The sequence below is a fragment of the Cyprinus carpio genome, chromosome B1 (assembly GCF_018340385.1).
Source record: "Cyprinus carpio isolate SPL01 chromosome B1, ASM1834038v1, whole genome shotgun sequence".
NCBI classification, from domain to species: Eukaryota; Metazoa; Chordata; class Actinopteri; order Cypriniformes; family Cyprinidae; genus Cyprinus; species Cyprinus carpio.
The window spans coordinates 12,525,952-12,553,665 of record NC_056597.1 but is presented as its reverse complement, the minus strand read 5'-3'; the positions used below and the strand labels follow the sequence as shown (position 1 = coordinate 12,553,665).

At 35.7% G+C, this 27,714-nt stretch overlaps 1 protein-coding gene and 1 long non-coding RNA gene across 2 annotated transcripts in view; both read left to right on the top strand.

The window, feature by feature from the left end:
- LOC109072560 (lectin-like) overlaps positions 1-27,714 on the top strand; it is an 89,541-nt gene that overhangs the window by 453 nt on the left and 61,374 nt on the right. The window lies entirely within an intron of this gene.
- Positions 112-27,121, top strand: LOC109105695. The gene is made up of 4 exons (XR_006153708.1): positions 112-235; positions 26,302-26,442; positions 26,614-26,727; positions 26,889-27,121. It is a non-coding gene; the product is annotated as an uncharacterized LOC109105695 (long non-coding RNA).

Below are 27,714 nucleotides of genomic sequence, written 5' to 3'. Positions count from 1 at the left end.
AAAAGTTCATCTTTTAAACAGGCAAGAAATACTACACACGTATCATATTTATAAAATTCCTAGAGTTCAAACATGTGATTCTGTCATTTAGAGTTTGCTGCAGGCCGTACAAAATGTCACTGCAGAGTGTTCTATGCCTAAACTGTGTAATGTGGACAGCTTCACTGACTGGTACAAAGTGGGTAGTGTCTGTGTCAAATACTTCGACAGACCTCTCAACTTCACTGACGCCGAGGTATGGTTTTTTGTCCATGCAATGTGAAAAAAATCACTGTAATGTGTAGTCATTAAATGTTCTTCCTTGTTCATATCCAGTTCAACTGTAGGACCAAAGCCCCTGGTGCACACTGGTGTCGGTGCATGAAGAAGAGCACAATGATTACCTGCTCTGCATTGTGAAAAAATTCAACCCAAATAACCTGCGCATCTGGCTCGGAGCTTTTGAACTTTTTAAGGTAAAAAAAGACTGAAATGTGCAGGTGTTTTACAAACAGGGAGAGCAAAGAGAAATGACTGATTTTTATGTTTTTATCTGGTTTTCTAAGACATGCATGCACTATAGTTTTTCACTAACGACTTTTATTTTGTCTTTCTTACTTTTTTCCTTCTTTAAAATCTCATTCTCTCAGTCTGGTAAATTTCTTTGGGTTGATGGATCCAACTGGGATTTTAAAAAAATGGAAACATGGTGAACCCAACCATATGTACACCAGCACAGAGGATTGTGCGGAGATGAACTGGCACGGTAAAGAACAGAGAGACACTAATGGGTTATAGAATAATCACATTCAATTTTAAGTGAATGTTTTGCTAAATGATTTATTCCCAGTGATGCTGTGAGGAATATTTGGTAAGACACACTGTAGGAGGTAGAATAATCTCTTCATTTCACTGTCCCTCATTTTCCCTGATTGGCAGATGGAATGACGTTGCTTGTCATGTCAAGAAAAACTACATATGTGCCTTCAAACGAAATGCCGTCTTGAAACCAGGCTCTGAGGAGATGGAGTAGTTTTATCTGGGTACTGTCCCATAAAACTTTCTGAATAAAATTATATTCTCTGCATCAACAAAAAAACTTACAATAAAAATAATTCTTCAAATAGCTTTAAAATACTAATAAAGAATTTTTGCAATCAAAATGATCAGTTTATTTTATTTTTTTGATTGTTTGTCTGATTATGACTGACTGTAATGACTACACTTATAAAAATAAAGGTCCCAAAAGGGTGTTTTTGCAGTGATGCCTAGAGAACCATTTTTGGTTCCCAAAAGAACCTTTCAGTAAAAAGTTCCTAAATTAAAAATTTTGAAGAACATAAAAATATAAAGAACCTTTTTCGAATATAAAGAAGCTTTTCTGCATTTGAAAGGTTCCGTGGATGTTCAAGGTTCTTCATAGAACCATTGATGCCAATAAAGAACCTTTATTTTTAAGAGTTTATAGATATATAGGAGACCAGATCTCTGTGTGGAGCACTGGATGTTGTCAGACAAAAATCTCATTAGATTATTACAATAATGGCAAAATTAATTTTTGGAAATGTAAACTGATATTTCATACTGACACACTACAGCAAAAGATAGAAATAACTTTAAACCTTAATAACTTTAAACTTAAAACCATTTTTTAGCTGGAGAAATTATATTGTTCTAATAATTTTGGCCACCACTTTATGCTTGTGTCAGTTTAATAAAAAAAAAGTATGACAATTAGAGATTAGACTGTACAGAAATTGAAATCTACACGCTAATACACACTATACTCATTAGTACTGTGTTCGATACATCGTTACCACAAGTATCGATATAGCTGGCCCTATATCGATATTGTGGCACGTGCGCAGCAGTGGACAGCGCTTAATTTGAATACAAGAACACCGTTTAAAATGGAGTAGAAAAGTGCAAGGTTTCTAAAAACTAGAGCATAATATATATTTATTTACATTAAAGGCAAAATAACTGAAATAATAAGAGTGCAAGTATAGATCTGGAACTCCTTTAAGTCTGTCTAAAAAATCATTTAGTAATTTCAGTGTCTTCTGGTCCATATGCTTTCCTTAGGAAGGTGTGCTAGACACTGATTAATGTAACATACAAATACTATACATGTTTATATATTTTGCTATTGTATTGTGGAGTGACACTTTCATAAACTTTTCTATACTCCTCTGATTATATAATGGTAAATATTACAATAACACAGCACAACAACAGTGATCAGCAAGAATGATAAGCCTAATACTCACAATAAAATAATAAGGTCATATAGATCATAACACAGTCTCGGAGGTAAGAAGTAAATTATCCTTCACCTGAAATGTTTGTCTTTTCATATTGAAATGCGAGGCCAATGTTGGATCACAACATTAGGGACCACAGTTTCCACAAATTCCTTCACTCGATTGGGATGTTCTCTTTTATTCTGGACAGCAAGGGCAGTGACTGTAACATCGAGTGTATTTTGCAGTATTAAACACGCATTTATACCGATTTCATCAGGCTCCGAAAATTCTTCAAAAAGAACACAAAGAATGGCCTTCTCAGCTGCAACTCTTGCTCAAACACAAGGGTATTCAACACAACAACCAACGTTTCCGTAAAAAAAAAAAAAAAAAACGCTTTGCACCGTTTTGTTGGGGCTGAAAGCAGCTTAGATCAGTGGTTCCCAACCACGTTCCTGGAGGCCCCCCACACTGCATGTTTTCCATGTCACAGACCTGATTCAAATCATTAGCTCATTAGTAGAGACTCCAAGACCTGAAATGGGTGTCAGACAAAGGAGAGATGCAAAATGTGCAGTGTTGGCCTAGATAACATGGTCACCAGTTAAACCGTAACACCGGGACAACTTTTTTACAGATGTGACGTAATGATGTGGCAGCATGATCAAATTCCTGTGAAAACCTACCTGTACCACTCAAATTAAAAAACATTACTAAAAGCTGTTGTGAAATAGGCTAAAGCTGTTGTGAAATCAGGCTACAACAAAAAGCTGTTGTGAATCCAGCTTTAAGTAAAAAGTGGGGTGTAGTGGGAGATCTTGGAAAATGCCAAAAAAGTGGCATCTATAAGTAAAAATTGGAAAAAGCCAGTAGCCCTATAATATGAAAATATACATGTTCTATTAGAAATCCAGTCAGTATCGATGCTCCCTGTTGAGCAATGGATTGTGGAAGGAATTTTGTGCCAAAAAATAGTTGCACTCGGTCCAACAACTGTAAGGTCCACGCTCTCGGTCCAAGGAAGGTATCCGGTGCTGGCTGAAGGTTTCCTGCGTGTTCGGTCTTTTCAGCACGTAGAGTTATTCAATTTAGGATAAACTCAAATCTGACTCCATTTTATGATGACCTCGAATTTAGGTTGGAATGCAAATTGGTCGTATGTCTGTTTCTAATTAGTATTCTTCTGACATTTGATTATTCTAGCTAAACTCTTTATTTTCAATTTACTTGTTCATTCGGGTGCTCATGTCGCTAACAAGGATACAACGTAATCTACTAGAGTCAATAATTACAGAGTAAAACAGAAATAAATCAAATGTAACAATTTATTATTAGTCATGTAAATATGTATTCTGACAATTACATATCCAATTCAAACATATCAAATCATAACAATACAAAACATAAAATTCTCAAAGATGAATCTAAAAGTAAAATATGCATACCTGACCTTAGAAAATACATAGTATGAAGTGAAGAGACACACACCACACTACGGCTTTTCTGGCTACAGAATCGCCCTGATCCTCTTGCAACATTTCCTTAAGTATCCCAGACCAAGACAAACATCCCCCGAAATTGAGACAGGAACTAGCACTTGGAAATTGCATTAACTCAGGTCCCAAACCTGGGTGGTTTACAACTCAATGGGAACAGAATGTATTTACATGGAGGACCCTGGGAAAGGGCACTCCCATTACAGTAAGCAAAATATCTCAACTCTTAGGATCTGTATTATCTTTTAGTCTACCTTTGTAAGATTGAGACCATTGTACCAGTTGCACTGAGATATTTCAAATGATACCAGATATGACTGTTAGTTCCCTTGCATTGACATTTTCATGTAATCATTTTGAGCAGATTGAGTAGAAGGAAGCATGGGTGAAGAGATTTAAAATGAAACAAATGGCCAGAAGGGAAGGAGGTACCTTCACTCTGTAGGGTGTCTTGAAGATGCCCGTGTATAGGTTTGTATTGTCTGTTTCTCAGGAGATCAAAGTATCTGAGTTTCTTTTATCCTTACAAATCACAGATTTAATTAACTGATATTGATACATTGTAAATTATTTAAAAGCCATCATTTAAGTTTTTGAACTTAAACTGTACTTTTCTTTCTCAATCAAGGTGTGGCCAAAGGTTTCATTGGTGTTTTGTCATCATTGCAAGATTTCAGATGCAAGATCGAAAAAAACCAACCAGCCGAAACTTGTACCAACCCGGAAGTAAGATTTTCTGCACAGAAATTCTCCTTCATTCGTCCAAATAATTTTTTAAAACTTTGGCCATGTTTAGCATGAGAATCCATCTCTTTAACACTGTGAACAACTCTGAATACATGAAATACCATTGTAGCCCCCCTTTAAAGTGTCCTTGTTACCAGTTACATACTTTTATAATAACAATAAATTATGCATAATTGTATGCAAGTAACCTAAAGCCAAACCCTAATCCTAACCCCCTACCATGTAAGTATAAGTAGTTAATTAACAGGCCAATTTACTTAAATATATAATTACACTGTAACAAGTACACCTTAAACTAAAGTGTAACCCAGATTTCTATTACAACGTGCATGTTTGTGTTTGATTTGTTCCGTTACTTCAGATAAAAGGAATGTCACAGACTAGACTAGAAATAAGTGCTCTTTATAAAATAGGTTAACTGGGCAATACTACAATCAAGGAAGTGTTGTAGATTTTTGTAAAACAAAGTTTCAAATGGAAAAAAGATAATATGCATATGCAAAAAATAAGTGTCTATATAGTATATAATTTGGCTGTTTATCATCTGAAAAACAGTGCATAATTGTTCTATTAAAAGAAAACTCTCTCCATAATCTCTCCATAATCTAAAAATGTGGTTTGCAGTGTTGTTGTCATTAAGTAAACCTAAATCCATTCAAAAAAATTATAGTTAACTGAAATGAATATGAAATGAAAAGTACTAAAATTGCTAAATCTAAACTGAAATAAATGAAAGCTATTTACAAATTTTTTAGTTGCACTTTATTTTACAGTATTTGTACTTACATGTACTTACAATGTACTTACTTAATAAAGTACTGTATATAAGATTAAGTTAGGTCTAGGATAGGTTCTGGGGTTAGTACCGTAATTATGCACTATGTACTAATAATCCAGTTATAATCCCTATTTACTAAATAATCCAGTTATATGCCTATTTACTAATAATCCAGTTATATGCCTATTTACTAATAATCTAGTTATATGCCTACGTACTAAACATGTACTAATAATCCTATGTACTGATAATAGTTCACTATTAATAGTACATAGGATGTACATGTGGAACAGGACTGTAAAATTCCATAAATATTTTTAAGAAAAATGACAAGAGCACAAAATGACTAAAACATAAAATATAATTAAAATAAAACAGGAATTAAAATGAACAAATACCATAATAGTATATAAATAATACTAAAATAACACTGATGGTTGTGTTTAGTATGTCCCAGCTTTCTAAGAAAACATATTTCCCCATTTTTGGTGGAAGTGATGGTGGAATATCTTGAGCCTCGGCTTCCACCTCCATGGAATTCAGCTGCAAGGTGATTCATTGTGATTTAGGTTTGAAAAGCAACCCAATGAAACGTGTAATAGTTAATATGAACTTAAAAAGTTATTATAAGTCACAACATTGATTTACCCTTCATTCTTAGTGTAAGAGATCTGTCATAGAAGTATGAGGAATAAACATACTTTTTGTCTTTCTTCTTCTTCCATGCTGCTTATCTTTAAGCTTTCCATCAGATTTTGAGTAAGATTCTCAATTTTGTTTTTCACTCCTTTCTTTTTGCGACGACTTTTGGTGAGCGAGTTGTGATGTTTCAACATTTTCTGATGCTATTGCTGAATCCCCGTCCCCCAAATCTTGAGCAGCTTTGCTGAAGCTTTTGGCTGGCATTGCATTGCAAAATCTCATACTTTCATATTCTGTAGGTTTTGAATACTTGAGCTTGGGCTTTTTGTTGTTTTAGATTAAGTTTGGCCAGCATAGATTGCAGGTCGTGCTATCATTCTGCAGACCAGTCCTCACATCGCTCTGTCCTTAAAAGAGACATATTATGTTTTATCATATTAGTTTCTGGCATTATTCACAGTTTTAAGCACTTTCCACTGAACAGTTCTTATAAATACCTTTTTTAACATTTAATAATCTAAGGCAGCATTTTCTGCTATAAACAAACTGGTGTGTGCAATGGAAAGATTCCATGAGTGTTAAAGGTTCCATTGATGCCAAACAAACCTTTATTTTTAAGAGTGTTTTTTAGTACTAGTAGTACTACTTTGTATTTTGTTTTTCCAATACTTGTGACATCCCATTTACTCTTATATATTATATATCATACAAATCTTATCATATTTGATTGATTTTTTTGTGCTCTTTAAAAACTTAAATGTGTTTTTTGCAAAATAATCTTATCTGTTATGTCTAGCATCTATTTTTCATACCTTTAAGCTGTTTGTTCCTCCATAGTCTCTCATTTCATTCATCCTTCAAGTCATATCCAGCATTGCTTCATCAGTATGAAGTGTATAAAACCTTATGGTCTCTTTTCTTAAAACCAATCAATAGCACAACACAAAGCAGTTGTGCAACCTGTGTGAAGCACCTTGTGTCTTTGTCTCTCAGTCACTGCCTCTCTTCCTTTTATAGTCTAGCATTTCTGTACTGCTACAAAACCTGTTTTCTAAATGTGATCTCACGTTCCACGCCCTTACAGCCTTGAATGTATACTGCATTAAATATTAAGTTCACATTAAATAGCTTTCCGTTTATATCATCATCAAATAGATTTACATTAAAGTGTTGATATTAAAATACGCAGCAGATTGTAATACAAAGAGGCAGGGAAACTGTCAAATATTAACTCAATAATACCTGCCCACAGTTTAAACAAATGTTAATGTGTCTTAACACTATGTTATTTTTCATAGATTCAAGCATTCAACTCAGTAGATTCCAGTTTTTACTGTAAATAGAAAACCAGGAAACATCTCTTTGAGAAAAAAAAAATCAGAGAATTCAAGACAAGAAATGCCAAAGAAACCTTTTGTCATTGCAGGAGGACTGGCCAGCTAGAAGTAAGCGTATTGGTCAACACAAACTTGACAAACAGGAAATGCCTGAAGAACTCCTTCGTGGCATTTTCCACTTAATCTTTGGGCTACATTCATAATAATAAATTAATACTAATGACCCTGTATGCATTCATATCAACACATATCTCAGCACACTTTCACTGATAGATATGTGCTCATATACACATCCACTCATCAACAGTGAAAACATGTTTACACTGCTTACTGTATACTGTGCTGTAAATAGTAAACTGCAGTGGTTCTCAGCCTTTTTGATTCAAAGGCCCCCAATATTCAAAGGCCCTGTGACTTTCCCAAGTGTTCATGATTTACTGGATGAGAATTTTTATAAATATTTTGTACTTTATCAACCCCATTAAAATAAAAATAAAATAAAAACTGGTTACTGGAATTTGATTTCATAAGTCATAAGTAACCAGTACTTTGAGCATAGCCAACATACGGGTCAAAATTATTGACTTTTTATATCAAAAATCATTAGGATATTAAGTAAAGCTCATGTTCCATGAGATATTTCTAAATTTTCCTACTGTAAATATCAATGTTTTTATTAATAAAATGCTTAGAACTTCATTTGGATAACTTTAAGGTTAGTTGCCTCAAATATTTTATTTATTATTGATTTACTTTTTTACTTTTCTTTTTTACTTTTCCACCTCAGATTCCAATTTTCACATAGTGTGTATCTCAGCCAAATATCATCCTTAACAAACCAGACATCAAAGGAAAGCTTATTTATTCCAGCTTTCATATGATGTAAAATCTCAGTTTCAAAAAATTGACCCCTTGATGAGCTGGTTTTGTGGTGGTCCATGGTCACACATGTTGATTTTAAATGTATATTCCCAGTTCCAGAGTTCTCCCTTCCATATACAGGAAATACATGCGCACTGTATCACAGATAGCCTATCATACATACTGGCATTATAACGACAAGCTAGTATTGAGCAATGAATGGTTGTACAGAATTCCCCAGCTCATCTGTCATACCAATGAACATGGCTGCAGTGGTCCTTCACCGTGATCTAGGAATGCGGAAAGCCAACCACGTGTTTTGGTACTTTGTACACAACATTTCCACGTGTTTTGCTGACTCTGTCCTTTTGGAACTGGACTGCGCGGGTCTTTCTAATTGATTTTTATTTCTAGTTATTGTCTAAATGGCAATGTCAGCGGTGCTCTGTCCCACGTTCCTTCATAAATAGTGGCCTTTCGAACGTGTAGACTTTGCTTATTGCTTCTTGCAAACATCTTCAGTCATTTTTTCGACAAAGTTTTGGTGGAAGTTCACGTATGATCACTATGCGGAAAAAAAGTCGAACAGACCTTCCTGCTTTCGTTTCTTGGCCATATGCCGTTATCTAACACAGATCCTGTAGATATACCTTGGGGATACGATTATTATTAGGTATGCTCATACTGGGAGCTTGCAATCCGGATGTCATGACAGCAATATTGCCGACAACCTTCGTGGCGATTGTGCACCCTCTTCGCCGTTTCTCACCAGACGTGTGTGCGTCTAATGGCAGGTGACATATGAGCCTGGGTTTTTGCATGGTCCGCGTGGCCACCTTTGCAGCAACTGCGGCCCATCTGTTTTGGACCAGTGTTCCACTTTAACCTTTTTGTTGCGTGGGTTGCTTGGTGTGGTTGTCATGTCGTTGACAAAGGCTGGTCCGTCCGTATACGCCTTGATGGTGGATATTCGTGCTCTGTCCTCAGCTATGGACTGGCGCGCTTTCACGACCAGGTTTGAAGTAGCCGCGGTTGTTCACATCGCCTTCGCTGGTGTTGCAATAGGCGTCCGGCGCAAGGGAACCTCGGAGACACTGCGCTTCCATCCTCGACCTGTCTGCTTGGCCCTGCTGTCCCTGCGCTGGTTTCGTGGTTCTCGCTTCTGGATCATTCTCTTGCAGAGTACTGGGTGTTTCAAAATCTCACTGGACATTTCTGGTCCAAAGTTTGCGACATTCTGCAGTTTCATTACAGCTTTTAGGCTTTCTCACCCGCCTTGAGTGAAAATGCACAAACGCTCTTCATAAATGCACGTACATTTATTCAGCTGAGTAATAAGGCAATTGAACATAACATGCACGAACCTCTAATTTTAGTCTTGTTCTTCAACAGTAATATTATGTCACAGACATGTACAAATTCTAATGATTAATGTGATCAAAGATTTGTAAAATCACAAACTAATCTTGATGCTCTTTCTTTGGTTCAGTTTTATGTTCAAAAACAGTGTCAGATTAATAACTTTGTAATTAATAGAGTTTTATGAAAACTGTCAAATATGTGAAATACTAATTTGGGGACAGAAAGACAAGAATTGCAATATTATATGCAATAATACATTTCAAAAGGCTATATGATCTCATTGAATAAACTTGAGCGCTGCATGTTTCAAATTCGCTGCTTTCTGCTGCTGTTACCAGGGAGACGGCTAGTTCCGAAAGTGAAACCTGCTGCTGGCACATAACCAATAAGCCCTTCCAATAATCCCGCCAGCATATTTTTAAATTTGAACCAGTGGATCGACAAAGAGCTAATGCATTTTAAAAATCTAAACAATTAAGACAAACACCTAAGACACTAAGATTTATTTCTGTAATTGTAATAGGAATAATTGATTAATAATAGCCTAATTGTTTAAAGTAATATAATAATTGATACTTTTGACTCTGAAACATTTGGAATAACTATTTATTAATTTATTTTTAATGAGCACTTTTTAACTGTCCTCTTATGTTGTTTTAAGGAATGTTCTCTAATAAAAAATAGGACCCTTGTACATTTGTTTGTTGCAAATTTACAGACAATGAAATTGAGAAGTTTATTTGTTGGGGTTATATTGCTGTCAAGTGACAACAGTTTTTGACATCGACACGTAGTTCAAGTGGTGACCGCATACTTCAGAATTCGTGCTCCTGCATTAAATAACCCATCCAAAGTGCACACACACCAGCATTGACACACATAACACCGTCTGAACTATACACACCCGAGCAGCCCATGAGACGAGGCGACAGGGAGCAGTTGGTGCAGCCATTTATGCTAGCGGCTGCCCGGGGAGCATTCGCGGGGGTTCGTGTGCCTTGGCTCATAGGCCCGCTAGTCCGCAGGTACCGCCGGCCCGAGACTGAACTCCACAACCCGTAGGTTAGGAGCACTGATCTATATTATAGATCTATATCTAGATCTAGCACTGATCTATCACAGGAGCACTGATCTATATTTATAGATCAGTGGTTAGGAGTCAAACTCTATAACCACTAGGCAATTTACTCCCCACAACTTCCACACAATTGTGTGTTTATGCCAATGCCACAACAGCTAAAGTCTACACTTGACCTCGACAAAGCTTCTAATCGCTGAAAAATCATTTGAAAATTGTTGTCAGTATGTCATTAAAGTAGAACGCAGCAAGCAGTTTTACTGTCAGGATTTGTCAGTCGTGGTTCAGCCCCCGCCCTCCGCAAAGCTTACGAATATTTCAGTGTTGATTACTCGTTACTATTCCGAAGCTTCAAAAAGCTCAAAAATTTATTTGAACCAGCCCTAACATGAACCCACCACACACACACCAGACACCACACACACACACACAAACAAGAGACTGAATACTCAAATTTAAGAATTTGTTGTTTCAGGTTTCTAGGACTCTAGGTTCCTCCTTCAGGAACTCTCGATCTGCGTCGCAGAGACGCCTTTGGGGAACGCCTCCCCCAGCGTGAACCGTCCGCTCTGAATCAATGTGGTGTAATCATTCCACCAAGGATGGGTGGAGAGACGTCAATAGGCGGTGACGTCAGAGAGACCAGGAAGCTTAAACACGTGCTACCGAAAGCCGGCATTAGCCTTCTGTCCCTCGTCACCTTTCGCAAAGTGTGTGGATGATACCATAGTCCATTCCTGCCCGGAGTCTTTGGAAGTTTTATGGTGTGGCCTCCTGAGCGGGGCCTCGCTAACTCGAGCTTCCTCCGGTATTCAACACGGAGGTTGTTGAGACCATCCTCCAATCCAGAGCTCTCTCAATGAGGAAACGTTAACGCCTTTGATGTTGGCTGTCTGAGCTTTTCACTTCCTTGGGTGCAGCAGACCAGCATCAGCTTTTCCCACTCCCAGTTAACTGCCCTGCGTTGTTTGTTATAGTGCTGGAGTTTCCTGCAGGCCCGATTCCTCCACAGGGGTTGACCCATTCCATCCACCTGAAAGGTCTCACGCATGCCATTGCGGCCTACCTCTGGGCCACTCTCGGTGGTCAGTCAGTGGGCAGACACCCCCCCTGGTGTTCACGGCATGCAACGTTTCTCTCTGCAGAAAAAGGCTGAGGGCTGAGGCCTCTGTAATGTTCTCGTGGTCCCCACATGGGACCATTTGCCAGTGGTGTTAGAGGCTTCTCTGGGTATCACTCCCATTCAAGCCAATTGAGGAGTAATGTCTCTGATCTTGCCTTCTCTCACATATAAGAAGACTGTTTTCTCTCTTGTTAGTGAGTGATCGCTTCTCTCAAGAGAGCGGGGGACCTACAGCGCCGGGTCCCGTGTGGTCCCCGTCCCTAATGTAATATGGTGCCCCAAAAATAACTACATGATACCATTATGGTTAAGTGGTTAAAAGTGTGTGGTGCGCTCTGAGGATTTTAGGATTTAGTCGTTTACTTAAATTAAGGACAATGGAATAAACAGCTGGTTTAATCACACTGCTAACATTCTAACAAAAAAAGTTTTTTTTTTTTTTTTTTTGGCATTGGTGTTTCAGTATAGAACATCATGCTTATAACCTTTCCATTGCACAAAATGTCCTTCAAATTGTAAAATATTTTTCGTTAGAAAAGAAAAAAGCGAACTGTTCACTGGAAAGATTCTGTAGGTGCAAGGCCCCCAAAGTCTGTCTTGCTATAGCACCCACTTTTGGAACCCCGCGTTTATGTTTGCTTTTTAAGGGCGCAGGATATAATTTGGGAACAAATATGTTTGTAGTGATTTACATGAGAGGCTGCTGTACATACACAGTCCTACCATCCATACAGGCTGTGTAGTTTCTGCCTGGCTTAGCTTTTCACTATCCATAATGCACCTGGCTATGTGGGACTGGTACAAAGTGGGGTCCACATTGTTGTGAAATCCTTTGGTGCAAGCCCTCATTCAACTTCTCTGCAGCTGGAGGTAAGTAGTTTCCATTAGAAGCAAAAGATGACAACACTCTTCACAATTCTCCAAAGGATTCTTTTTAAATTTTTACACAATCACATTTTAATTTTGCGTTGACATTGTTTTGAAAACTCTTCCCCAGCATTGAAGTTCAGGGTGGCAGAAACAAAGCCCCTGGTGGACTACCGGGTGTCAGTGCATAAGTCAAAGGCTAATAGTGATCTGCTCTTGCTTGTAGATCAAGTTGCAACCCATCCAACGCTTCAAACTCTGGTCATTCTAGTGTTGGAGGCTTTGAGTTTTTTCAGGTAAATAAGACAGAAATTTTTTTTTTTTTTTTTTTTTTTTTTTTTTTTTTTTTAACATGTCTCGCTCTCTCAGTCTGGTAGATTCATCTGGACTGATGGTGATCCGGCGCTGGAACTCTATCAAATTTGGACACTTTAGTGAGACTTCCAACACTTGTCTTCTAGCTACAAAGAAGACTGTGGGGAAATGAACTGGAATTGTAAGGTACAAGCCTTACCATTTTACCAATAATTCTATTTACCTTGCAAAACCATTTGCATGAGTAGTATAAAACATATAATTTATAATCTATAATAATTATTCATTCTCTGTTTTCGGTTGAAACTTTTTCTACTTTTTCAGATGTTGGCAAATGAAATGACAATGCTTGTTGTGTGAAAAAACAAAACTACATGTGTGGCTTTCAAAGTGATGACAGCTTTTGACTCAGACTTTGGGCCTAGACTGACCATTTTTATCAGGTTATCATTACATGAAACCTTCAACATAAAACATTGTTTAAAACTGTGAAAAATGCAATGTGTTTTCAAATTAATTAAAAATTGTTTTCTAATAAAAATAATGAGGTCTGGTGGAATATGATCTGCTATGCTGCTTATCAGCTGCTGTTGCTGTGTGTGAGCATGTAAGAAATATTGCTGCGGCACATACAGTATATATGAATAATCCCTATAGCATATACAATAAACCACTTGGAGCAGATCTATACAGGTTTGGAGCGTGGAAAATGGGAACTGTGCAATGTATTGAGCGGCTATTCGAAAGGTTGTGTCGGGATTTCTGAAGCACACTGCAACTTCTACAGCATCACACTAGCCAAGATTGAAATGTTTGAGACAGCAGCATCATTGGCTACTGATACAGGAGAGAACCAATCAGCTGTGCCATGTGGATAATTTATGCTTCGCCATTGTCAGGGATCGAGAGTTAGATCTATCGGACTGCATCTAGAGTCTCATGCCAGAACTTTGGATATTTGAGGGAAATATGCTTTTATCTATATTTGTCACAGTACATTTACATGTAGATTTCACATTCATAGTACGTAATGATTTCATCATCATATTATTACTCTTCTTCACATCAGCCACTAGAAGGGGGCTGTAAAAGCCTCAAATGAAATTTCTTCCGACGGACTCACAGTCCAATAAACTGAGGTGGTGCTGTCCCTGAGGTTCCACGTTACTGTACTAATGTTATCAATATTTTTAGATAAAAAAAACTATATAAAAAAATACATATGTAGAAGTAAAAGGCTATTTCCTGTCCCTGTTTTTTAATCCCCCTCATCAGAACACTCTGTTTTGAATAGATGTGGTGGATTGTAGACTCTTGAAGTTAAATGCCCACTGCTATGATTGGCTAACAGTTGTGTCGTGTTTTGACAGCCTATGTCCTTCATAGACAGGCTCTGTGATTTAGGTTAAAAACGCATAAATGAATACTCATGATAAAATGTGATCTGTTTAACAGACAAAGCAATCGTGAATAAAAAAAATTACTCCACACTCATTGTGTTTGCTGCAGACCGTGTTACTCGGTCGCACTAATCCATATATATAATCTGGTTGTAGAAAACATATATATGGTAATCAGTGGCTTGGTTATACATAGTGGGTATAAAAATGGATAAGAAGGTTGAAACGGTAACAATGGATAGAGTGGTTAGGTGTTCATTGAACAAATAGGATAAGACCATTTAAGAAGTCGAGTGTAGGGAAGGGGGTACTACTGATACAGATGGTGCCAGTGAAGCATGGAAATGCTGGGGTAAGTTCATATTCTTTTATGCTATTAGTTTTGTTTAGTTACTTTTAGGTTTGGCCTCGTAAATTTTGGCAAATAATAGATGGGTCAAGGGTAATGAGGGATGGTTAACACAAAAAATGGCACAGATAGGAGGGATTGGCTTCTATCATGGAATTGCAGGGGGTCAGGGAAACTAAAAAGATTAACAGGTGATGACTAGAATTGCTGTGATACAGGCAAATGTGGTATTCTTGCAAGAGTCACACATGACTCAAGGATGAAAAGTGGATCAAAAATTGAAAGAAGGTGGCAAGGGACAGGTATTCTCGGCATGTTTTACTTACACACAAGCCAGAGGGGTAATTACATTAATAACATAAAGCTGCTACCATTTCAAGTAAAATAATGTTATTAAGGACCCAGCTGGCGATATTTGTGATTCATTCAGGGAAGATTGGTAACAGAGATCATAAATGTAGTAAATATCGATGGTCTCTACTAAGATGACTCTCTAAATTTTATAGCAACATATTTCTGTTGGTGGCTTCATTAACCAGGTCCGGTTATAATGCATGGGGATATGAATTGTACACTTGATCCGGAAAAGATAGATTCTACGGGGTTGATACCACACATGTGAATTCTAGAAAACAGATTCTACATTTTTATAGGAGAGCTTAACCTAGTGGATATTTCAAAATCGAGAGTATCTTTCAACCCAAAACAGACTGCATATTCATACTAATTCGGCAACACACCAAACTTACTCTAGAATAGACAGTACTTTCTTGTGTCAGCCCAATCTGCTTTCAAAATGTATAGATTGTCAATACCTTTAGTATTGTCATTTCTGATCACGCACCAGTAAGCCCTTTGTCATATGTCGATTCAAAATTAGTTAAAGATCCCCCTACATGATGGCGCATTCCGAGCAAAGTTGGCTTTAAAGACGCTAGCATTTGTAGAGTTCTTGTGCAATCAAATTGAAACAATTAGCGTTTGAAATCCCACATCAATTGGAAACTTCCAGCAGGCATGCGGTGCGGAGGCATTTAAATTTTTTAATTTCGGGGACAAATTATTAGTTTTCTTAGTAGTTCTAAAAGTAAAAAATCTCATACAGGAGTTACAAGATTTGGAAAAAAAGAGATTAACAGAGCTGGAAAATGAAGTATATCATAGTGATTCTGAGCATGTCAGATAGGAAACATAAACAGCTATTAATGCTTCGATCTAAATATAATACATTTTCTGCAAATAAAACTGTAGCTAAGTTATTAAAGCTGAAACAAACATTTTATGATCAAGGCGAAAAGACAGGTAAAGTGTTATGGCAATCGATTGTAAAAAAGCAAATGGAGAGGGCGGTAGATTCGATTGTACAGTCAGATGGTAATATCACTGTTGACCCACAAGAAATTAATAATTCATTTAGATCATATTATATGAAACTGAGCACTTCTGAATGTATTTCGGGTTCAGAAATACAAAAAACTTTTTTGGATAATTTGGAGTTACCTAGTATACTAGAAGAACATAAAGATGAAATAGGAAAAGACATTAGTTTTCAAGAGGTGGTAGAGGCAATCGATCTGATGAAAGCGGGTAAGCAAGCAGCGGGACCTGATGGTCTCCCCCCATAGATATATATATATAAAAAATTTAAAGATAAATTAGTAAGACCTATGTTAGACATGCTAGAAGAAGCCTTTGCGGAGAATAAACTTCCTATGTCTTTGAATGAAGCTATAATTATTTTATTGCCTAAATCAGGAAAACCTAACAATAAATGTGAAAAATTTCGACCTATAAGTTTATACTCCAACTCAGTACACTAAAATCCTGGCAAAATTTTTTGGCAAGAAAGATTAGAAACTGTAGCATCTTACGTCATAGGGGTGGATCAGAATGGTTTTATCATAAATAGGCACGGATGTCATAATGTAAGAAGAGTGCTAAATATTCTGCAGCAACCCAAAGGGGGGAAAAAGATACTGCAATTACTAGCACTAGATGCAGAAAAAGGCGCATTCCATAGGGTGGGATGGGCATTTTCTGGTTTGAATGTTTTAATTCGGTTTGGAGTTGGAGAAAAATAAATACTGCAAATGGGTTAAATTGTTATACCATAATCCGTCGACAGAGGTCTTAACTACAATAATTTTATATCAAAATCAGTTTATATTTCTAGGGGATGTAGATTAGGATCGCCTCTTTCCCTCTCCTTTTCTCTCGATGGCTATTGAACCTCTTGGCCAAAATTGCCATCAGAAAAGAAAGTGATATAAAAGGTATAGAAATGTTTGGCAGTGAACATAAAAAGCGCTTAGTATTTGCTGATCTATCGTTATATTATTTTTAAAGAAATTAGACTCCAACCATTCCGGCTTTAATTCAAATTAATATAGAGACACATTTGGGGAAAATCTCAGGGTATCGAATCAATAATTCAAAAAAAATCTTCAGTTATGGGTGCTGAATGAAGAAGAAAGGAAAAGTCCTATCAGTAAGGGTAGATATGTTTAATAATGTGGAGAATTTTCACATATTTGGGAATTAAAATTACTCCAAAAAACTGGAAGACATTAGTAACAAAAAATTATAATTCAATGTTTGAGAATACAGTGAACGCTGGGTTGAAAGATGGGCTTCTTTACCGTTGTCTTTAATAGGAAGAATTAATATTTTAAAGATGAATATTTTACCTACATTTTTGTACCTATTTCAGAATATTCCAATTACACCTCCTAGTAATCTGTTTTCTAGACTTAAAAAGTTAATTATTAAATTCATATGAACAATAGAAGATCCAGAATTAGATTATCTCTTTTATATTTGCACATTTGTATTAGGGGTGGGGCTTCAATGCCCTAATTTTAAATGGTATTATACTGCTGCCCAGTTAAGATCTATTATGTTTTTCTTCCTCAACATCTAATGAACCAACCTTTATGGGTAGAAATGGAAAAAAAACTCTATTCCTCAATAAAATACCCTTGGAATCATATTTATATGATTTTGTATCGTAAAATCTACAGAAAATGAAGGGCAAGGTTATTTAATCCAATGGTTTGTAAATATGGTAAGGGTATTGGTATGAGACGCAGAGATATTTGAATATCTCCTATACAAGTGAGATATCTCGGCTACTGTCCAATATGGGGGAAATCCTAAGTTTAGTCCCGAGAAAGTAGATGTAGGTTTTAAGACATGGGCAGAAAAAATATTAAAAGTATAAAAGATTTATATAAGGAAGACAATCTTAATGTCATTTCCAAGAATTGAGTAATACATTTGATGATACCTAAAAGTCATTTTTTTAGGTACTTACAGATAAGAAGTTTCATTTTATCATTTTCAAAAAGTACTGGAAATATACCACCAGTATCAGTTTTGGAAAGTAGTAGTCACCAAAAAAAAGATTGTTAAGTGATAAGAGGGTCGGATTTCACTTCTGTATAATATGTTGGTAGAGGGCTCTCCCGGAGTGCTTCTAGCTCTCGTTTAGAACATGGAGTAAGGATCTTCAACGAGGAGATCCACACCAGATGAATGGAGTGAGATTTGTCCAAGATGCTCAAGTATCAAACAGTCACATACAAGATTAAAGTTGTTACAATTCTAATTGGCTTATGAGTATACATAACTCCAGTATTATCAAACAACATTTAAATGAAAATATATACCAGATACATTGTCCCAAGTGTAAGGTTTGTACAAGGCACCCTATTTCCATTGTAAATATATGGGAATGAAGAAATATCGAAATTCTGGAAAGAAGTGCAGAATATGATTGGGTAAAATAATAAATGGTGAGTCTTCCTTTTTGACCAAGGATTTTTTCTAATGGCATTTGTATCCTAAGCTTAAGTCAAAGGAATGTATCTTTTTTTCTATGTGTATCTTGCAAGCTAACGCCCTCATTGCATTACAAGTGAAAAGTCTAGAACCAATCCAGCATAAAAGGTGGCTCAGGAGATGGCAGGTACTGAATATGTCAATGGAGAAAATTAACATAGTATTATTAAAGGAAAGGGTAAGATTGTTCTCTTGAAGATGTTTGGAATCCCTTTAGATCCTTCATAGAGAAGGAGGATAGTGACATGTTTAAGGAGACAATTGAAGATATGTGAGGATCTATAGGATGTATTTGTATTAGGAGGCCTTAAGGCTAGGTGTGTATAGCGTTTTTTTTTTTTTTTTTTTTTTTTTTTTTTTTTTTGTCTTTTAATTCATTAGTCTTGTGGATGTGAGTCCTGTACAAATTGAGATATGCTAAGTTGTAACCGATGCGAAGACATCAATATGTGTCTATACTGCATTTTGTATTTTTGTTCCTGGTGTTTGTGTAATACATGTTGTTAAAAAAAGTTAATAAAAAAAAAATATATAATCAGTGATGTAGAAGCAGACGTTTGATCTTCTTCTGCAGAGGTGGGGTTTAGCCACACTATTACATCATAGTGGCACATTCCACAACCTGTCGTTTTGGCTTCAATATAAGCTGTTTTGAGACTAACACAAGAAAGATTTGAGTTTTGTGAAACTTACAGAATGTTTTTTATCATGCAGTGACCTCTTATATGTCAAAAAGATCAAGGGAATTTTGGTTTCTCAGTTCATGGCCCCTTTAAATAATAATAATAATAATATTAATAATAATAATGTAGGGGGCAAGCAACCCACACACTCATCCATGATCACTGACATCACACACACATATGCATACTTGACACATCACCTTTAAGAGTTAGAGAGTTTTGTTAATGCGTAGTTAAGATGCAGAGAGTGTGAAAAGAATAAATAAATGACTGTTCTGGTCTGATGCAGCAATCTTGACTCTGTGTATTTTTGATAGCTTATAAAAGCTACGATAAAATAATAATAATAATTAAAAAAAAAAAAACTATGACCTGTGAGATATGGACCTTATTTAGGGTAAGACAGAGCATTTAATGTGGTGGCCACTGGGAATCAAAGCATGTAGACATAGGGTGCATTCCGATCAACTGAAAGTGTCCTAAATAGTGGACCTAACATGGTATTCAACACTCTTCAATCCAATCTGGGGAAATTTACTCACCAGTCATTGCACATCACACCAATACTGCAAAAGCTACACTAAAATAAGCACAGTGAAAAAAAGAAACTGAGGTTCTGGAATTTCTTTATTGAATTTACCCTTGATCGTTTGCAACAGTCAAATGCAACCATCATGTTCTACAGCTTAAACATTAAACAAATACACTTCTTAGACTAAATAAGTTAAATGTAATGTTAAAAAGTAAGCTACAGACATTTATTATTCAGTTAAAGTATTTTATATATGACTTTACATTAATTAAATGATAATAAATTAATATTTACATAATTTATTATCTAAACATACAATATACTCAACTTTTGTTCTTATGTTTGAAGACTTTGCAAGTTGTTCAAATTCAAAAATGAACACATTTTGTCAAGTCACATGAACTTCAACAGATATCCCCTGTTTAGGGAGTAGTGTGCAGTGAACTGAGATGAAATGAGCTGAAAGCTATGCAGTCTGTTCAGTTAACTGTACTGTCTTAAGGTCGTAGGTCATGTCAAATTTTTTGTCAACTGGAAATATATTTTAATGTGTTGTTGACTTAATCAACAGTACTGTTGGTTTCTGTTTGAGTCAAAGCACATCACTGACATCTGTTCACAGTGTTATGAAGCATACATTAAACAAACACAGGCCAAAGTTTGCTTTGAAATGACCAACAAAGACATTTCTAAATGTCTTTTTTAGCACATTTATCTCTCTTTTTTTACATCATACTGTACCTAAATACATTATTATACAATTAAGCCTCTAAAAGGATGTAAACAAGACAAAACAAGAGTTTATAGCATACATACTATTTTTGGCAATTTTGTCATCTAGCTGTTAATTGTGAAAAGAAATTAGATGAACTAATGCTTTTGCAGCATATCGCTGTATAATAAGCACAGCTTAGATATCATGAAGCAAGATTTTTAAGGGTGTTATATGTGTTAATTCTGAAAGTAAGATGTGACAATAAAATGTGAGGAAAAAAAATGTGAGAGAAAGAGGATGGGTTGTGAAAATGAAAGCCATATGGTATGGCTGGCTTAAAAATTAAGTAAAATGATCTTGTTAAATAGTGAAGTTAACAGAAACTGTTACACTTATCGTGTGTTACATCATGTGTTTATGTTGTGGCCCTGTGCTAAAATGTACACATCAATCTGCACTAGATTTGTGTAGATAGTAAAATGTGTAAAGCAACCAAGTCTACTGAGCAATCATCGACTTGAGAGCTGCAGCAACTTGGGCAGCACTGATACTGAGCGGTCACAACGGTATCTGTAACCACAAGAATTGGGGTTTTCATTTTCTGCTGTGGAAAAGTAGTAACTTTTCAGGTGTTTGTCATTTACTAGATGCTTCTTTATGAGCCTCTGCAAACTACTGTCTACAAAAATAGTCCCCAGAGTGACACTTAAACACTCTGCTCCCATAAATGCTGCATGCATCTGAAATGGAAACTTCTACAAATGCATATATGTCAGCCGCAAAAATAATTGTCTTTAGTAACATCCTGACAGTCCAGTTTTTAATTCCAAAGAGGGTTTGCGCTGGTGCAGGCTGGTAGTAAATCTGGCCCTTAATGATACACAAGCACACCCAAATGTTACAAGACAGTCCCACTTAGATCACATTTTTCACAATTAAATAAATACTGAAGTAAATTAATGAATAACTAAACGAATTGATTAATGTGTTTAAACAAAAAAAAAAACTGCAAAATACTGAAGTGCATTGCAATGTTGAAAATTTGTTACTGCAGTCACTGAATAAGAAAAAGCAAAATGCATTGCATATGTTGAATTTTAATGAGTCAGACACTCATTAACATTTGAGTGAAATAATGTTTTTTCTGTTTAAAATACCACCTATGCTGAATATAAATAATATGTATTAAAATGCAAGCACTCTTATTTTGCTTTACCAATTTCAATTAGCTTATATCAGATACATACCAGAACTAACTTGTTAGCGTTTGCATTAAGATGATTTTTTCTTACCCCAAGGCAGATAATTTTACTTGTTTTAAGTAAAAATGCACTTAAATGCACGTTGTTTGCCCCCCTAAATAATCATATATAATAGCAATGATAAAAAATAATAGTATTTAAAAAAAACAATAAATATTATTATAGTAAATAAAATAAAAAAAAAAAAAAAAAAAAAATCCATCTTTTAAAATGTATTTATGTTTCCCAAATATACTGTGATAAACCTATAATAACACGATTCATATTTTAGAAGTGTCGGGACGGATGTCGCGGGGAAATTCTGTAGGCTATACGTCATTATTCGCCCGTCAGGTGCCATCGCCATATAAACCACTGTGGCTTGACCTATTACATTACTCAATAAATGATGTTAAGGTGTTTGCCATTATTTTTGCAGAAAGATTTAAAAAAATGTTTAGAACAAAATTATAGATGATTGCCAATCAGGATTCATGAAGGAGCAGACATGTAACTAATAAATATTCATTTGGTCCCTAGATTTAAATGATTATAATGATTATATTGATAGTGAAAGTTTTATATTTTTTCTAGATTTTTGTAGAGTCCACAAATTTATATTTGAGACTTTTGGATTTTTTTTGCGTTGGTGATTTCTTTAAAAGGGCCATTTATACTTTATATAATGGGTGTGTAATAGCTCAGTAAAACTTGCAAATGGCACTACCTCCCTGCCCAGATTTCTCTTAGAAAGAGGCATAAGGCAGGGATGCCCAGTATCTCCTTTTTTATTTTTACTTGTAACCCAGACAATTACCCTTTACATTAACAAATATAATTTTCACGGAATCAGGATTTTAGAAAGAGAAATGAAATGCAATCAGTTAGCAGATGATACAACAATATTTGTTAGAGCTTCATTAGAAATTAAAAAATGTGATTGATTATTTGAATGACTTTTCAGTGGTTTCAGGGTTAAAAATTAAATTTAAACAAATGTGAGTTGTTTCATCTGAAAAATAGTGAACTTTTTGATATTAATGGCATCCCTAAAGAATGTTGTTACTCATTTAGGAATCAAAATATGTCAAGATGAAAAGGTAAACTCTGTGCAGCGTAATTTTGCACCTGTTTTCAAAAAGTAAAAATAGATTTATTTATGGTCAATGAGAGACCCCTTTCAATGAAGGTAGAATTCTTTTATCAAAAACTTAATGCCATCTCGGCTGCTCTCCGGCTATTCTTCTGCTAGACGTCCCAATACATCATTAAAGAGTAATAAAAATCGAACAATTCAGTTGGAGAAGATATCTCATTAAAAAGGTAGGCTACCTTAACTAATTTGTGTTGGTAATGGAGGCTTAAATGTCTTGACTTCATCACAGTCAACTGCACTTTTAAAGGAATAGTGGACAAGCTGTCCAGATTATTGGACTGTTTTTTGTTTGTTTAAATTGATAAATATTATTTAGCGTAATATGAAAGTTCGTTGTCCACAAAGAAAATCGACCATGATCGACCATAAAATCTGTTTTGGTTGTTTGCAGGGTACATTAGTGCCTTTAACCGCAATGTGCATCCACCCACAAGCACCTGACATGGTAGCCGGAGCTCAACCAAAAACATCTTGATCTTGATCTTCCTCAAGACGCATGCATGCAGTTTGATTTTATAACCCGCTAGATGGCTCAACCAGTAACTGTCCCTATCATGGGTGGGACCCTGAAGGTCCTCTGTGGTGGGATTTTCGTTTGCGACTTGATATCATTTTAAGGTAAAGAGCAAACCATGGAACGCTCTCGGGCAACTTTGCGAAACGAACCTACAGGCCAACGTACGTTTTTTATACTGTAGCTGGCTTTTAAATGACCAAACTATTGTTTTAATTATCCTATGTGGTATCATCCTGTAGTACGCAGTGGTTCCCCATTCCTGGTCTGGAGAGCATCCCAACCTGACCACATGTTTGGTGTCTCTTTCATCTGCCACCCACCTTTGTCGGTCTTGGATTCCTTCACTAATGAGTTGATGAGTTGAATCAGGTGCTGTTTGAATAGGTAGAGCATCTAAAAACTTTGCAGTGTTGGAGGGTTCTCTAGGACCACGGCTAGACATTGGAAACCACTGCTGTATGTAGGAATAATCTATGGATACTTTGAAAACATTTGGAAAGTATACACAACTTTATCTTAGCTGTAACCTAAATCAATGATTAGGCTATACATTTAAAGCAGTAATCATGACCCTTTAACTGTGATATATATTTAAGGAAGACCCTATACCTTTACGAAACTAAACAATTGTTTTACTCCAAATATTACAAAAAAAAACATGGTAATCTCACATGTAGTTTTAACTGACCCTTATTGTGGGACCGCACAAACTTCAATCCATGGTGTTTTGCAACATCTATATCTTCCATGAAGGTTTTTAACGCCCTGGTCTTTGTAGTCAAAACTGTGGTTATCCCAATGGGTAGTCACTACTCCAACCAAACATGGTTCCTACAATTCTAACTGTTGTAATAACACCATGGGTCAATTTTTTGCTAAGGGTATGATAAAAAACAAGTCCTCCGCCATAAAGCAAAAAGAGAGTTTGAAAGAACAAACATCAAATGATCAAGTTTGTAAAGAGAAGGTATAAAACAATAAACTACCAACTACAGCAACAACAACAAACAAATCTTACCAAAGGAAGTTGGAGACGAGAGTAGATCTCGTCGGGGGAATTGCATTTACTATTTTTTGACATCGTTCTGTTCTAGCTACAATATGAAGAAAAGTAGAAGGAATTGTAATGAGAGATAGAGAGCAGACGGGCCACATAATGCATTATGGCTAAGACAAGTAGCTTGGGTTTATCATTAAGCGATCATACCTGCCAGCTTTTACCGGGTTTTTTATGGTGTGATAAAAAAAAACAACTGAGAAGGATATGTGAGGAACAAATCGGAGGGGTCTGTGAAAATTAAAGTGGTACAAGTTGACTGCAAAGATGACGTTTTTAATTCAAGTTCATTGACCGAAGCGATTTAGGTTGAGAAACTGTCGCCAGCAGTGTCAGTTGGAGTTCAGATCAAAACTGTACCTTCAACCAACCAGACTTCTTGGTCTTGTAGTAGACTTTTCCGATACTGTCGTTACCAGATTGCCTCTTGCCATGACCCATTTACCTTGTCTACGGACTTGACCCAATCTCTCCTCCTTTGGACGAAACCATGAAAATATAAAATGAATCAATAGAATATTACTACTTCATGTTGTGCAGGTTTTTAGATATAGTGTAAGTCGGGTGTGTTGTTTTGCTTGTTGTTGGTCTTTGTTTTGTGGGTTGGTTTTTGGATTCTGTGTTAAGGACCCCACCCTTGACACAAGATTTGGGGCATTTATCCGACAGATAAAATTTGTTGCAATTTTTAACGGTTTTCCAATCACAATACTGATAGGTGGGGAAAAAGATAAGAAAGGTCATGCATGTAGGAAATAAATGCAAGATATATTCTTGTTTGTTTGAACCATTACTTAAAGTTAAAAGTTCTCATGCCTCGAGTGAAAGAGAAGAGTGCAGTAATCATTCAAGTAAGCAAGTAATCCTGTTGTCAATCCACCAGAACACTCCATCCTCTTCGCATTCTTCCTTGGGGTTGTGTTTTTTTTGTAATTAATTGAAACTTGAATGCATATGTGATCTTCATAACTTAAGTAGTTCACACAAAAAAATCTATTATTTTTTCTTAATTATATTAAATATATTTATATTTAAATGCTTCAGTCACTAGATGTGTGTGTAACGGTTTTTGTACTGTGTGATGAATAAAAAAAACTGTTCTTCACCCTTAAGATAGTAAGACAGAGAAGAGGAGGAGTTGTGAAATCGAATGGAAAGGTTATAAAAATAAGGTGAGACAGATGCTAAATTATTGTGAGGGAAGAGACGTACAGAAGCTGGTGAACTACAATGGCAAGTCTTCATATATATATATATATATATATATATATATATATATATATATATATATATATATATATATATATATATATATACACACAGTATATTGTGCTTATATATCATATTCCATATTCCACTTCTTCGACAGGTCAAATCAGGATCTATTGGAGTTCTGTTGATGATTCTCCTTTTTGGGAGTGGAAACTCTTTTCTTAAAAAATGGAGAGAGGTCATTAAATGATTTCATACTAAAATACTATTTTATGTTGACTTTTCATAATTTTATCTATTACTTCACACACATTTCTTAATGAGCCCCTAAAATTAATTAAAGGCAAACCAGGTGATGTTAAACAAAAATGTGGATATGGTTTATAAAGTATTTGTTGAGATGACTTGCTTTGAGTATGCATTAGTAGATTAACAGAGTGATAAATTAAAAGTTCATCTTTTAAACAGGCAAGAAATACTACACACGTATCATATTTATAAAATTCCTAGAGTTCAAACATGTGATTCTGTCATTTAGAGTTTTTGCTGCAGGCTGTACAAAATGTCACTGCAGAGTGTTCTATGCCTAAACCGCGTGTAATGTGTGACAGCTTCACTGACTGGTACAAAGTGGGTAGTGTCTGTGTCAAATACTTCGACAGACCTCTCAACTTCACTGACGCTGAGGTATGTTTTTTTGTACATGCAATGTGAAAAAAAATCAATGTAATGTGTAGTTATTAAATGTTCTTCCTTGTTCATATCCAGTTCAACTGTAGGACCAAAGCCCCTGGAGCACACCTAGTGTCGGTGCATGAAGAAGAGCACAATGATTACCTGCTCTGCATTGTGAAAAAATTCAACCCAAATAACCTGCGCATCTGGCTCGGAGCTTTTGAACTTTTTAAGGTAAAAAAAGACTGAAATGTGCAGGTGTTTACAAACAGGGAGAGCAAAGAGAAATGACTGATTTTATGTTTTTATCTGGTTTTCTAAGACATGCATGCACTATAGTTTTTCACTAACGACTTTTATTTTGTCTTTCTTACTTTTTTCTTCTTTAAAATCTCATTCTCTCAGTCTGGTAAATTTCTTTGGGTTGATGGATCCAACTGGGATTTTCAAAATGGAAACATGGCGAACCCAGCCATATGTACAACAGCATAGAGGAATGTGTGGAGATGAACTGGCACGGTAAGAACAGAGAGACACTAATGGGTTATAGGATAATCACATTGAATTTTAAGTGAATGTTTTGCTAAATGATTTATTCCAGTGATGCTGTGAGGAATATTTGGTAAGACACACTGCAGGAGGTAGAATAATCTCTTCATTTCACTGTCCCTCATTTTCAGAGGATGGCAGATGGAATGACCACGCTTGTCATGTCAAGAAAAACTACATATGTGCCTTCAAACGAAATGCCGTCTTGAAACCAGGCTCTGAGGAGATGGAGTAATTTTATCTGGGTACTGTCCCATAAAACTTTCTGAATAAAATGATATTCTCTGCATCAACAAAAAACTTACAATAAAAATAATTCTTCAAATAGCTTTAAAATACTAATAAAGAATTTTTGCAATCAAAATGATCAGTTTATTTTATTTTTTTGATTGTTTGTCTGATTATGACTGACTTAATGACTACTTATTAAAAATAAAGGTCCCAAAAGGGTGTTTTTGCAGTGGATGCCCTAGAGAACCATTTTTGTTCCCAAAAGAACCCTTTCAGTAAAATTTCCTAAAATTAAAAATTTTGAAGAACATAAAAATATAAAGAACCTTTTTTCGATATAAAGAGATTTTTTGCATTTGAAAAGGTTCCGGGAGGTTCAAGGTTCTTCATAGAAACCACTGTGCCAAAAAGACAACCTTTATTTTTAAGAGTTTATAGATATTTAGGAGACCCAGATCTCTGTGTAGAGCACTGGAGTTGTGTCAGACAAAAATCTTCATTAGATCATTTTACCAATAATGGCAATACAATTTAATTTTTGGAAAATGTAAAACTGATATTTCATACTGACACCACTACATGCACAAAGATAGAAATAACTTTAAACTTAAATAACTTTAAAACTTACAGAATACCATTTTTTGCTGGAGAAATTATATTTTGATTCTAATAATTTTGGCCACCAACTTATTGCTTGTGGTCAGTTTAACTAAAAACACAAGTATG